At 35.3% G+C, this 13,845-nt stretch overlaps 1 long non-coding RNA gene across 1 annotated transcript in view; it reads left to right on the top strand.

Moving 5' to 3' along the window:
- The first annotated feature begins 1,048 nt into the window (after positions 1–1,048).
- Positions 1,049–13,845, top strand: part of LOC147655399 (uncharacterized) — a 36,579-nt gene continuing 23,782 nt past the window's right edge. Inside the window, exons 1-2 of the long non-coding RNA XR_015285168.1 lie at positions 1,049–3,389; positions 3,982–4,114. This is a non-coding gene — a long non-coding RNA (uncharacterized LOC147655399). The remainder of the gene's footprint in view (positions 3,390–3,981; positions 4,115–13,845) is intronic.

Raw genomic sequence — 13,845 nt, 5'->3', positions numbered from 1 at the left:
CTACGAACCAAGCTCTGCATTTTGGTTACAAGAATCCCTTGCAACATTACAGGCTGGGAGAAGAGTGGCTGGTCAACAACAGCAGCTGGACATGAGCCAGCATGTGCCCAGATGGACAAGGTGGCCAATGACATGCTGGCCTGGACTAGAAATATGGTGATCAGCAGGACCAGGTCAGTGATTATGCCTCTGCACCCAGCACCTTGAATCCTGCGTTCAGTTTTGGGACCATCAGTTCAAGAAGGACATTGAGGTGCTGGAGCACTGTCCCGAGAAGGGCAATGGAGCTGGTAAAGGTTCTGGAGTACAAGTTCTATGAAGAGCCAGAGAGCTGGAGGTGTTTAGACTGAAGAAAAAGATGCTCAGGGGGGACCTTATCACTCTCACCATCTACCTGACAAGAGAATGGAGTGAGATGATGGTTATCTCTTCCACCATGTACCAAATAAAGGGATGAGAGAAAACAGCCTCAGATTGTTCCAGAGCAGATTTAGATCGGATATTAGAATAAATTTTTTCATTAAAACAATGCTAAAGCATTGCCACTGACTATAAATGATATAGTCAAGATCCTTAAATGTATTCAAATGCTATGTAGATGTGGGATTTAAGAACATGATTTAACAGTGGACTTCACAGTTTTAGGTTTGACGGTTGGGCCTGATGATCTTAAGGGTCCTTTAAATGATTCTATGATTCTATATAAACTGACAAAATTCTGTGATATACCTGACCCTTGGACATGTCTTCTCCGGTGTCTTTGATAATGTCTGTCTTTCACAAACACTTTCCTACAATCTTCCAGCAATGAATTTCTTTTAAACAAAAGAGACATTCAAAAATATTTGCTATGAGATTCTGAACAGAGGTTGTTTATCAAACACTGTTTCAAAGTGAACTTCATTATAATACTATTCTAATTTCACCATCCTTAATTGCCACATGATTGCATGTTTAATGCATAAAATATCAGTCATTGACAAAGAGCACAATTTGTCTGTGTTTTGCAAAATTAAAATACATCAAAACTCAGCACAGACAACTGCATTAAAATATTTGGCTGCATACAAAATAATCCATGCAAGTGGTGGCACACACACAAAAAAATCTATTAGTTTATTAAATAGGGAAGGAGAAAATTTACCTTTGGTATATTTATAGTTTTATTTGTTGATTTCTGGTGACTTGTACAAGGAAGCTCTTTTGGAACTCTGGAAATGCTCCTGTCAAAAGTGCATAGTATCCAGTAATCAAGCATTACAGAGAACTGGAAAATTCTTTAAATTTTCTTCTAAGATTATCTGAGAGTGAAAGATACTAAACTCTAACAATACTATGAGTTTAGAGCCTCTTGGTATTTTTTTTTCTTTTTTAGTTTTTTAGTTTTTGTAAGTTGAAATATCTGTCACATAGCTTATATTTTAATTTTTTATATTTCAAGTTATAGTCTCAGACTTAAGCCACCTGTCTTAAGTATGTAAAAGAAGTAGCTTGTAGTTACATTACACTGTATACTGTTTAAACCCAGTTCTAAATCTGAAATTGCAATCATAACTTTCCTTCGTCATGTTAAAAGTCCAAATCCAGTTTTAAACTGCTGCATTCAGACCTCCAAAATACATCATCCAGTCCGAGGTGTATCCTCAATCAAGAGTTACTGCAGGCTTTTCCTGCTGTGAATTTGTTCTGCTTCCCTGCCAAGCGCATTAACAAGACAACACCTAGTTCTCAACCTCATCAGTACTCACCTGACACCTCACAAATTGTCAGATGCCAGTTCAGGCACTGAAAACCAGAGGTCTCTGTGGAGTTTTAACCTAAACTGAAAATTAGTAGCAATGTGCCTACCTGTGGCTAATCAAATTACATGAAAAATTAATTTTTATTGAGTGCTAAAAAAGGCTGGCTGAAAAGTTTTTCTAGTTCTTCATTCCCCAGCTAAGTTTGAACTTGTGAACTTTTTGATTTAGAATATAGTTCCATGCACCTTGGCAGCAAGGTTAGAGACCCTTCTCCTTCTTTCCTCTCATGTTTACCTCTTCCCCTTTTCCCCCTTCCTCTTTTTCCTTCCTCTTTATTTTTTTTTCTTCCATTAATTAACTGTGTATCCCTAAGGTTCCATAAGCATTTGTGCTGCCACCAGTGCCAGAAGAAGGTGTACATGGCATGAAGTTGCTGTCAAGCAGGAAGAGCTAGGAGAAAGCAGGAATTTCTGAAATGGGATGCTAGAGGGAAAACATCCAGGAAAAAATTTGTCCAAGAATTTGAAATATGTTTACAGTGACATTTTATTTGGGATTTAACCTGGTATACCACAATACAGAACAAAAGTTCCAGGCTTTCAGATCAAGGTTCAAAGCCCTTCAGAATCCTCACAAATGAAAGCCTTTTGGGAAATAAAAGCCGCTAAAACCACAAAAAAATCTATGTGTCATTGTAGCCCTTTAAATTATTAACAGGATTGTATTCCTCTTAGCAATAAGAGGAATTATTGCACAGTCCAAATGTTCACCATGTTCAAATATAAGGCCTATAACCAGAAAATACCAATTGCTAGCATGGGAAATTCTGTTCAAGAACACACTATATATCTTGGGTTTGTGTGTAAAAGTATGTTATTTTCCACAAGGCTCCATGTCTCCACTAGGATACTTGAAAATGCTCAGAAAAAGAAAGACATCTTCAGTTTCTCATTTTCTGATTAGTCATAAGAGATATGACTGAGATAAAGTGGCTATGCCACTTTAAGTGGCATGCATAAGTCGTGTACCTAAATGCTCATGGAAATGCAGCTACTGAAAGCCTTGTAGCTGCAGCTGCTGCTGAGACTCAGGTGAGGTGCTCTGTTCTGACCAGATTCCATCAGCAGGTGTTTCTCTAGTGAGTCCCACTAGAAGGCTGACTTGTCAAGATTTCACCAGGAAATTTCCCAGGACTTGGATTTACCATATTATTTTGTAAGTCTCTATGTACAGAGGGTGACTATGATCTTCTAAAAGTGCTCAGAAATCTAGAAGAGACTCTGTAAGTTTCCCAGTGATGGTCATTATTTGGTAAAGTGCCCAGTGCAGATCTTAGCAGTGACTGAATAGGTTAAAAATTTTGTCAGTAGACTTGGAACAGCCATATACTTCTTGTAAACAAAAGTTTGGAATTGGTAATAGATTAATTTCTAAAGAAGGAAAGTTTAAAACCAGCAGTTGCTGGATTTCCAAATTACATGAATATGAATTTTATATTGATGATAGAAATGATGGGCCAAGATTTCTTTGAGATGGTCATTATATTTTTTAATACTTTATTTTTCTTTCTTTCTTCCTGTGTTTTCTACCAGATATTTTTGGATAGGTTTTCTCTTTTGAGTGAGGCAAGCTGTTGTGTGCTAAAAGGTAAGGTAATGAATGATGGAAATAGAACACGTGATTCTGGGGTATCATAGGTTGCACTGTCTTTTTTGAAAGATATCCGTATTCAGACACTTTTATTCTGTGGTGAGACATTATCTAAAGAGCACAGTAAGACATTTTGTTGCTACCTTTTAAGTATCATCTTGTAACTTCATAGGTCAGATGTATTTGATTTGCTAAACAAAACCTTAATACTTCAAAGGATCAGGAGCTCTGTGCTGAAAATGACAAAAATTGGGTTTTGTATTTAATTTCTGTAGCTCAAACGGGATTTGAGAATATTCTTTTATTCACCAAGAAAAATGGTCCCAAAGAATATCACAATTAGGAAAATTAATATCAAATAGGCATTCCTCAGGTTGTATTTACTAACACTTAGTAGATTAAACTGTGCTCTAGTAAACTTTTTTAAATAAAATTAATGCTTATGAAAACTTCCTTTGTCACACAGAAGTTTTAAAAAATGTATTTTGGGGTTTTTTTTGGTATCCTAACTCTTTTCTGTTTCTTTTACACGTTGTCTTTTATATGTTTCTTTTATGTTGTCTAATGTTGTTGTTTGAACATTTTTCAGGAAACTGCTAAGAATTCAGGAGTTGCTAAGGAAGAATTAATTCAGAATTGCTCATGATATCAGGGCCAAGCACAGCTGTATATACTCCAGTTCACACCTCATTTGCAATGGAGACAGTTTCCTGCAAGCCATGGTTAGTTAGTCTCATTTTATTTTTTGGTTAGGCTGTAAATTCACAGAACAAAGTCAGTTTTGTGAACATCTAGAGTAAAATAATAGGTTATACATAATTAATGAAGGATTCATGTAAGTGTTTGTTCTCTTACACTATTTGTCAATTATTTCTAACTGTTTAAGAGTGCAATATAGATGTAATTAAGTAAGATTGGAATCCATTAAGTTCATATGAAAATTGAAAGAAGTTTTTAATCAGCTAGCTAGTGCTGGAATGAATTATATTTATAATCTGCACCAAAATGGAAAAGCAGCAACCTTTTCAGAAGATTTTGATAAATTTGCTATTAGAATGCCTGTTCTCCTATGCATAGTTTTAAATGTTGGTCAGCATGGTCATCAAATTCCCTATATGTGTGTACACTCAGAGTCTGAATGATTAGGTAAGAAAATGTGATTGAATAAATGTCTTATAATTTCTATAAAGGATATGCAATATAACCTTCTTAGAAATCATCATCCTTTCCACTCCTAATTTGATCTCTACAATTACTTTATTGGGTGAGTTCAATATAATGTTTTACAAAGGCTTCTGTAGTTTTGGGACATACGATTGTTCAAATGAGTCAGTGAAACTGAGTTAGATGTAGATATTCATGATCAGCCTCATTGATCAAAGAAATCTTTTTTATGTTACAGTTATAGGATTTCCACACACACATGCTCTATATCACAGAGAAGTAAGCTCTACAAAGAATGCTTGTGGTTATTTGTCAGGTTCTCAGCTGCACATAACTTTTAGGAATGAAAAGTGTTCATAATAGCATTCCTGTGTTAGTCCTATCCATCAGGTACTCTAGCAGGAAGGTAAATCATTAATTTCGGTTTCTGATTACAATCAGTAATACATTATTAATAATCACGGTGAAAAAAGGAGAATAAAATTTTAATTTGCAGGGTAGCTGGAGAAAAGCACATTACTCCAGCACTCCCTGTTTTTCTCCTGGCTCCCAAAGCATTTTCAAGCTTCCTTAAAGATCATGTTCCTCTACCCAAGGATGATGCACGATGCAAGGCGATTCAGTGACGCATCCCACAGCAGTCACAGACACTCACAGATGTATTCTTCCCAGACCTACAGCCACTTGGACACTTGGTTTTCATGATGCTTATCCCACTCTAGCTAGTCTGGGTGCATGTCACCCCATGCTTTGGTTGCTGGCAGGCAACCAAAGAGAGACACTTACTCATGGTCCCTATGAGCCATGACTGCAGTACTCAGACACACAAACACGTTCACAAAATAGAAATCTTCTCACTGGGGGTGTGAGCTCCACCCCACAGAGCTGGTGACTCTCCTTTGACAGACCTGGGAGCAGCTGAGGCAAAGGGTTATTTCTCCATCTGGGTAACTGGGGTTTTCCCCACCTGCTCTTTGGTGTTAAGGGCTGTTTTGGAGCCCTTAACATGTGCAGTGCAAGACTTTTATCACAGAATCTAATAATATTTTCCAGGTCAAACAAACACATAACATCATGCTACAGTGAGCAGCATTTCAGGAATTTTTCTTATCTCTGTGCCTTTTCAACTTTGAAAATGCAGGGAAAGATTGCCACGGATGTCTACCCTTAATAGAAGATCAGCTGAAAAAATGATTTGAAGAATTAGACAAGCAGACAAAATAGCTTCTTTGTATATATATATATATATATATATATATATATATATATATGTATATATATATAAAGAAACATTTTTGCTTTTCATTTTCATACTTTTAGTGTTCCACAGTAGCACTCACTAAAGCTTTCCAGCTAAGCAGAAAGGGCATTGAACTAAACCAAACATTTTGGTGCTGCACAAGCCCAACTGAGTTTAAGGAGTGCTTGGACAATAATCTCAGCCACAACGATGTGACTCTTTGGGTCTTCTGTGCAGGGCAGGGAGTTGGATTCAATGATCCTTGTGAATCCTTTACAACTCAGCACATTCTGTGAAACCCTTGGCTGAATGCTGTCTTTTGGCTCCCACTACAAGTGTGTCCCACCACTAGGGCTCAGCAGTGCTGCAACAATAGTCTTAACCCCAGGCATCCCATCATGTTATGATTGAAGATATTCCTATTAACATAATAATTTTTTTTACACTGGAAACATACACTGTAGAATTACTTTTGGAAGTTGTTGTGATTGAAGTACTTGGCCTTTCCTTTTAGATGATTAATTTTACCAATATGTGAGCAATAGGACACATTTCTGCTAGAAGCTTAGTTACTAACATATAAAATCATTAATTCATCTAGGGTGCAAGTACAAACATCCCCTTATGTATGCTGAACAGCAGCTTTGAATGAGAATATACTCATAAGAAAAAGTAACTTTTTTATTTTTTATTTTTTATTTTTTTGCAAAATGGTGAGTATCTGGAGAAGAATAATTGCACTTATTAGGGAATAGGTACTGCAAAATCATGACCTTCTTCCCAAATACAAACCACCAGACATAATGTACAATGAATGGACCACAGGAAAACATTGTTTAAATGTATACAGTTTTATTTAGGTTTCAGAATTTTGCATTCACCTTGTCCTGTTCCTTTCCTAACCTAATTTCCATCTCTACCTGCTGTCTTTGTGCATCTGCCTTTCAATTAAACCTCACACCTGCAGTGGCTTCAATTTACTGACCATAGCAATTAACCCTTTCCAATTTAGCTGAGTTCATTGAGCATTTGTGCGATGTAGAAATAAAAGGAAAAAAGGAAAATAAAATGAGTTGGTTCTTTTATTTTCTTCCATATATTCCTGGTGACTAAACAATTTCTCAAATACCTTTACTGTTTAACCATTCCATAACAGGTTAAGACACATTATTTTGTGCAATGACACATCTTAAAATCATGACTGTTATTATTTCTCAGTTAAATAGACAAAGTGAGCACACATATCTACAGATTGAGATTGAGGGATTAATTATTTTGAGAACTAGATGCTAAACTTTGCTACTTTTTACTGAGTCCTTTGGAAAAGCATCAAAGATTTAATAAATAAAAACTGGGAGGGGATATATTCTTTTTGCAGACACAGTCTTTTAAAGGGATTAAAAAAAAACCAAAACTGTGACAGAGTCCAGGCACAAAATCTTTGTATTCTATTGGAGATGTGTAACTAGTTTGAAAAACAAGTTTACAGTATTTAGGGTCCCTTCAAATTTGAGCCATACAGTTTATATTTTAGCGCCATTGTAGGCACTCTAGGCTGTATTTAGACAAAAGAAATACCACAATACATAAAATGTTGAGGCTGTTGAAGAGAATTGATATCAATATAATTCTGGAGTCATGTTGTTTTTCTCCAAAATCTGAAAAAATGTCTGTTACATGATGTGGGAATAGGACTTTGCCCACTGTTGTTGTGAGAAGTTCCCCACTGTGAAGCAGAATAACTTGGCAGTTAGCTGCTGCCCTTTTTCCAAGGGGCCTGCTGTGATTTAGCATGGCTCGCTCAGACTAATTGGTCAAACGCCAAATGTAAAGTGCTGTATAAATGTAAAATATTATTGCAGTATACTTTACTTATTTGGAGTAAGATTTTTATTGAATTCCTCACTAGTAACTAATTTAACCTAGTGATAGACTGTAATGACTTCAATTGGTTGATGTTGGCACATACTCTGCAGAGCAGCTACATGTACATATCACATGTAATTAAATAGTATCTTGACAAAAAATGAACTTTCAGGAGATGGGGTGGAATACTGTACCCTTTAAACAAGTGATGAATCATGCTGTGATGACCAATATTTTTACCATAATTTCTGAGCATCTTTTTATCCAGTTAAGATGGGAAGATCATTTATAGGGCATATGGGATGCTGTTTTCTGGAAAAGTCTAACTAAAGATCACAAATATTTACATAGTTGCAATTTCACATTTACTCATTGGTATAAGATGAAGACATTAGGTGTTTTTTTCCTGATTGAAATTCATCAGGCACCCTAGGTTCACTCACTGTAGTAACACTTCCATCCTTAACAATGCCTCTTCAGGTAGAACTTCAGATCTGTAGGGGGGACCTGCAATCAGAAGTGCTAAGCTGCTGAGCATTAATATGCTGTTCATAAAGAAGATGAGTCACAGCTGAGTTTCTCAGTGTGCTAGCTGGATGACAAAGCTGATTTAAAAAGCTCTTGCCACATACTGCATTTCATTGTTCACTCAGTTGCTCTGGTATAATTGTGTATGGATCCCGTACAATTCAGTAAGCAAGGTTACTGAAATTATTGAAGTTTAAAGAAATCTGCAAAAGGAATAGCTTGTAATAAGGATTAATCCAGTCACCATCCCTAGAGTCTCATAAATGTTGTATTGACACAGCTAGTCTGATGATGAATCCCAGTTCAGGCATGTGCACTTTTAGAAGGCTTTGTTCTCAAAATCAGTAGACTGAAGGACTAAAGAGCAAACTGCTTCTGAGCATTCCTTGATGTTAGTTATCAGTTTATGGATGAGGTGAGAACGAATTATTAAATGGAGACACATGGAACTGCTATGGTGACTATTGACTGTTTCTGCCTTCTAGGAAAGCCAAATAAAACTAACAAAACTGTTATAATTTGGGCTCTGTATTCAGCTGGGAAGTGGGATCTTAGAGCAGGACTAATTAAAGCTTTCTTCTCCAGTCCCATCTAAGAGAGGGTAAACAGTATATATTTTCCACTGAAAACAAAATTTTCATAGCTCATGAAATTCTCTGGTAGGAGGGAAGAATTACCTTTGGGGTTAACTGCCATGTGTTGTGTGACACCTCCTTCAATGATTGCATGACTGGAAAATCAGAAGTCTAGAATAGTCAAATTTTAGACTTTAAACCAGTCTGAACAAAGCCTAAGCTGAACCCTAGATTGTCAGTTCCAGTGTCCAAACAAATTGCAATCAGGTGATGTAAACATCTTCCACATTTTGTCTTTTCCTCAATTTCTGCCTACTGTTGACATGCATCTGCTCTGGGCATGTGACCTTTTCAGGGCGAGGACCACACCTTTGTGTGGAAAAATGAGCACATTGTGGATATTGTCAGCAACAGAGAGCGGAGTCTTTCTCAAAAATCACAGCTCCTTAATGGCTCTCCCAGGGAGCTTCTGACTGGGAAAGGGCAGAAAAAGTGTTGGAGGCAGGTTTATCTAAAAAGATGGTCACATATTTGATAGCTAAATGACAGTTGTCAGAACTGAGCTCTTTGAAAAGCCATATCTGATCCACTCACATTTTTATTTATTTGGTCCTCTTTCCATTATGTTAGTTTGGATGAAAATGCATAATGACACAATCAACACAGTAAGTTATACATCATAAACAAGATTTTCATATCAAATTCTGTTTACAAATACATGTACTTCTTCAGGCATGTTCTGGTTTCCTTTGATGATTGGGATTCGTAATACAGACAAAGATAACGAAGAAAAATCCTCAAGTCAACAGTTTTGAAGTATTGAGTATTTAGGTTTATCTCCACTGTGAAGTGCTTCTGCAGCTAAGATGAAATTTAAATACTGAGTGGTTTGATAATAATACATTTATGGAGGAAAATGGTCTTACAAGAAATGTAAAATAGAATTGTATTCATTACTCTGGGGGCAGCTTTACCACCACATTATTTTTTATTGTATACATATTTCTCTGTCATATCGAACCAGCTCAGCACACAGAAAAGCCATAGACTACTCTTGTTATTAATTAATTTTTTGATCAGGAAGCAAATATTTCCTGGTTAGGAAGTTACTCTATTCCAAAAAAATCACAAGCCCACACTTTCACATACAATACAGTTGAATTTGAATCTTATCTATCTGATGCTTCTCCTTACCTTCTCTTTTTAACCAATTATTATTGCCTCTCAAGGTCTTAAGGTAGTCTAGGTTTCTGTGCATGCAGATTTTTAACATATTTAGTTAAAATCTCTTAAAAGTATTGCAGAATAAGTTGGATTCTGTGGGACCTTGAACAATGACAAATTTATACATTTCATTTGAATTTAATCTCTATTCTACCCAGATTGAGACTTTATTTTCCCTCACTTGTCTGTGTTACTGGAGATGAATTATGTAATTTTGACAGCAGTAAGAATTTTTTTTTCAATGTAAAGGACATGATTTTCCTTCTTGTCAGTATTTCAAATTATTCTCTTTGTAAAATTAATGAATTTCTACATGTTTGTCTGCTTTTTTCTGGTTTGTTTTTTTTCTATTCAATTCTTTGTTGCTTTTTTTGCTTCTTTTTCTCTCAGGTAATTTTACCAGTCTCCATGTAAATGGAGGTGATCCTTAGAGCCACATCAATAATGTGGTTCTTTGTGTCTTCTTTCAGGCTTTTGTACCAGCATTTGGGAAATGAAACAAGACGGAGTTTCTGATCATTTCAAACTGAGGGCTAGGAATTGAAGAAATAATTATTGTCACCCTGCTTATTGGCAGAATACGTTTTTCTGTAACTTTCTTTATCCTTGATTTTAGAAAGGATCAGAAGCGTATGAGTTTTTGTATCTTCATGTCCACATATAAGAATTGAACAAAAAAGATGTATTAATCAAGTGTAGAAAGCAAAAGAGCCAGAAGCAGAAGCCAGACAAATTGTAATGATGAATAAAATACTTTCTCTTTTTCTTTTTAAACACAAAGAATAAATGAAAAGACACGATATTAAAGGAAAAATCTTACTTATTCTTTTCTCTATTCAAGTCTGGAGACTTTTATTCTGGAAGTATATTGTAAATTGATGTATTTTATCTGGTTCAGGATTACCTGGATGGAATTAAAGGACACTTTTTATAGGCAATCAACTTGGCAATGATGGTGGTGAATGGCTGAAGAAAGCAACTGCAATGGTATTTTGTGTGGAATGGAGTCAAGTCACTGTGGTTTGAGGTCATCTTCTGTATTTAAGATTCTCAGTGTAGATGAAAGGTAATGGTAATTTGCAAATCGTGAAGGTGTTTATAGCTGAAACTTGCATTTATTTGCACTGTGATGCTAAAGGTAAAAAATCCAGCTGTAGATGCCTGGGAAAATTAATTTAATGTCCATAAACAGAACTGAAGATCTGATTGTTAGTAACTTAATTATTAAGCATTTGAAAATCTTTGAGTCTCTGTGTTTTGAGCTGAGGTGCTTTCATCTGTCTTGGATATTCAGAAATATTTGTCTTATTTTTTGCTCAGGTTATAAATTCACAGGAAAAGCAGAGTGGAATTGTTTTCCCTACCTTTTCTATTGTCTAGATCATTATTTATGTGACTTAGTACCCCTAAATTCTTGGTACGGGAGATGTGGCCAGGACACTACTAGTGCCATTCTAATTCACTTGAATTTTTTTGAGTTTTCCTGTGGGTAACGATTTGAAATATTGTGTGTTTTTTTTTCCTGTTTCATCTCCATAATGGTTGGAAACTAGAATTTAATGGGACTCTCTCAATTTGAGGAAAAAAATTAAAAAAGGGTATTTTATCAGTTCCAGTGTTCATTTTTCTTTTATATTCTTTTCTGATCAGATATTTCTTTCAATAGCTTTTCTACCTTTGATACTGTGTTAGATCACCTTGTTATAGTAAGGAGTGTGGAAGTGGTCCTCTCCTTTTTTAGAAAAGGAGCCACTGAAATATGTAACAACAGGCATGGAATCTCTGCCAGCCCAGTATATAAAAAACTATAATAATTTCCTCTAGCATCATTTTTAACATATAAATGTTCTCATTACAATAATACTTCCTTTTCTGTTGGTTTAGTTGACTAATAATTTACTATATAGGAGGAGTATGTATAACACATTGGCACATAAAAGGTTTGATATAAAAAATAGGATACTTTTGATGCATTAGACAACTGCCTAAATACAACTATTCTGCTGAATTTGATCATCAGTGAAAAGCAGTTGCAATTTTTTGTTGGACAGTTTGACAATTTTGTCTTCCTCAACCTGTAACAGGATTAAGTTTATATTTTTATGTGTGGGGAGCCTGTTTTTCCTCTAGTCAATATTGTGAAGAGAATAGACATACTGACCATAGAGGATATCTTAGAGAATTTGTCAATATCTTATGCCTCAAACAAATCCATTGATTTCACTTAGAATTAATCTCATCTGCTCAGTTCACATCAGTATGATTAAATGGTAAAGAAAAAGAGCAAAAAAAACCTCTCATCAAAGAACTGATCCTGCATATTCATTATGCAAATTGTAGCTTGTAAATTTACATGGAGTATCCTGGTTTCCATGAGAACATAAAGCACAATTTCTCTTGTACAAAGGTCCACTTATGGGAGCAAAACCCACAGTAGTTTGTTCTGTGAATAATGACAAAATCCTAAGTTAAATGTGGTGATCTACTTTTCTGATTGAATATTTGTGGGCAAATATTAACCCCATGGAAACTGCAACGATGAGTAATTTCTGTTTGAGAGCTACTTAAGCCTAAGTATGTTTGGCTAGCTTCCTATGTAAAACACTCTCAGTATTTTTTTCTTACTATTTCAGTATCGAGGCCAAGAACAAGTGGTTGCACCGAACATATTTTCTATTAAAGAGATTTCAGTCTTCCTCTATAGCAGTAAGTCACCTTTTGTACCCTTTAACAGGTTAGTTTCAGTGTCAGATTGGTCTCTCTATTTTAATTAAATTTTAAAATTCACATATTTAATTTCAGATTCCTCTGCTTTCAGCTAAACCATTGTCTGCTAGATCCATATGCAAAGAATTTCCATTACTTTGAGAGAGAATATTAGTGTAATGCCACTGGGAATAATAAAGAGTAGGAGTTTAGTTGTAATAATATATCAGATTGTGGTTGCCAGAGAAATAAAACAAATGGCAACATAGATTTCAACTGGTTGTCACAAAACTGAAAAACGACCAATATTAGAATTTTGCATTCTCACTGTTCTAAGATTTAAAAAACTTCTGTCAGTAATGATGTAGTGCATTGCTGCTTTCTGTTAAGGACATTATTAATCTGATTAGCAACCTTTCCATGAAATAGCAAGCAAACATTAAAAACTCATTCTTCTCTTTTTTATATTTTGGTATTGACATTTGGTGTTGATCCAAGTAAAAAAGTGTGTTTCATTTTCTAAATATGTGTAATACGATGAGTTTAAAAAACCCACGAAAACAGCTATACCCAACAAATGATTATTTCTTTTCTTACTTATAGAACACGTATTGCATATACAGAATATCTACTCTCTTGCTTTTGGATTGATTATATTCATAGAAAACTAGATATTTTTTAAGTAAAACTATAATTTCTTTCCTGTGAAAAAGCTGGCACTTGCACTATTATTACTTTTGTTGTTGTTGTTCTCTTGTTATATCATCTTGCTAGACTCCTATAAATGAACTGGAAATACAGGAGCCTTTGTCCTGCTGTTTTTAGAAACAAATTAATTTGCTTGGCAGGCTATCACAGTCTTCAAATGATATATATAATGGAGCTACAAATATCCCACTTACACCAACATGGTGTATTACAGCCTTAAAACTTTCAATTTTTAAAGTATTTTAGCTAAAAATGTATTTGGTGTGGGAGTGCATGTGTGTTTTGTTTTATTTTGCTCTGCTTTAGTTTTTTTTTGTTGTTTGTTGGATAGTTTTTTGTTTGTTTAGGTTTGTGAGGTTTTTTTGAGCCTTTTTTTTTTTTTTAGTGAGCGCTTGAGAGAGTCAGTGGTGGGGGTCTAATGCAGTCAATGTATTGAGATTGA

This window comes from Cyanistes caeruleus, chromosome 1 (assembly GCF_971803275.1).
Source record: "Cyanistes caeruleus chromosome 1, bCyaCae1.hap1.1, whole genome shotgun sequence".
NCBI classification, from domain to species: domain Eukaryota; kingdom Metazoa; phylum Chordata; class Aves; order Passeriformes; family Paridae; genus Cyanistes; species Cyanistes caeruleus.
The sequence above is the reverse complement of the archived record's forward strand: the minus strand, read 5'-3'. Positions and strand labels throughout refer to the sequence as shown.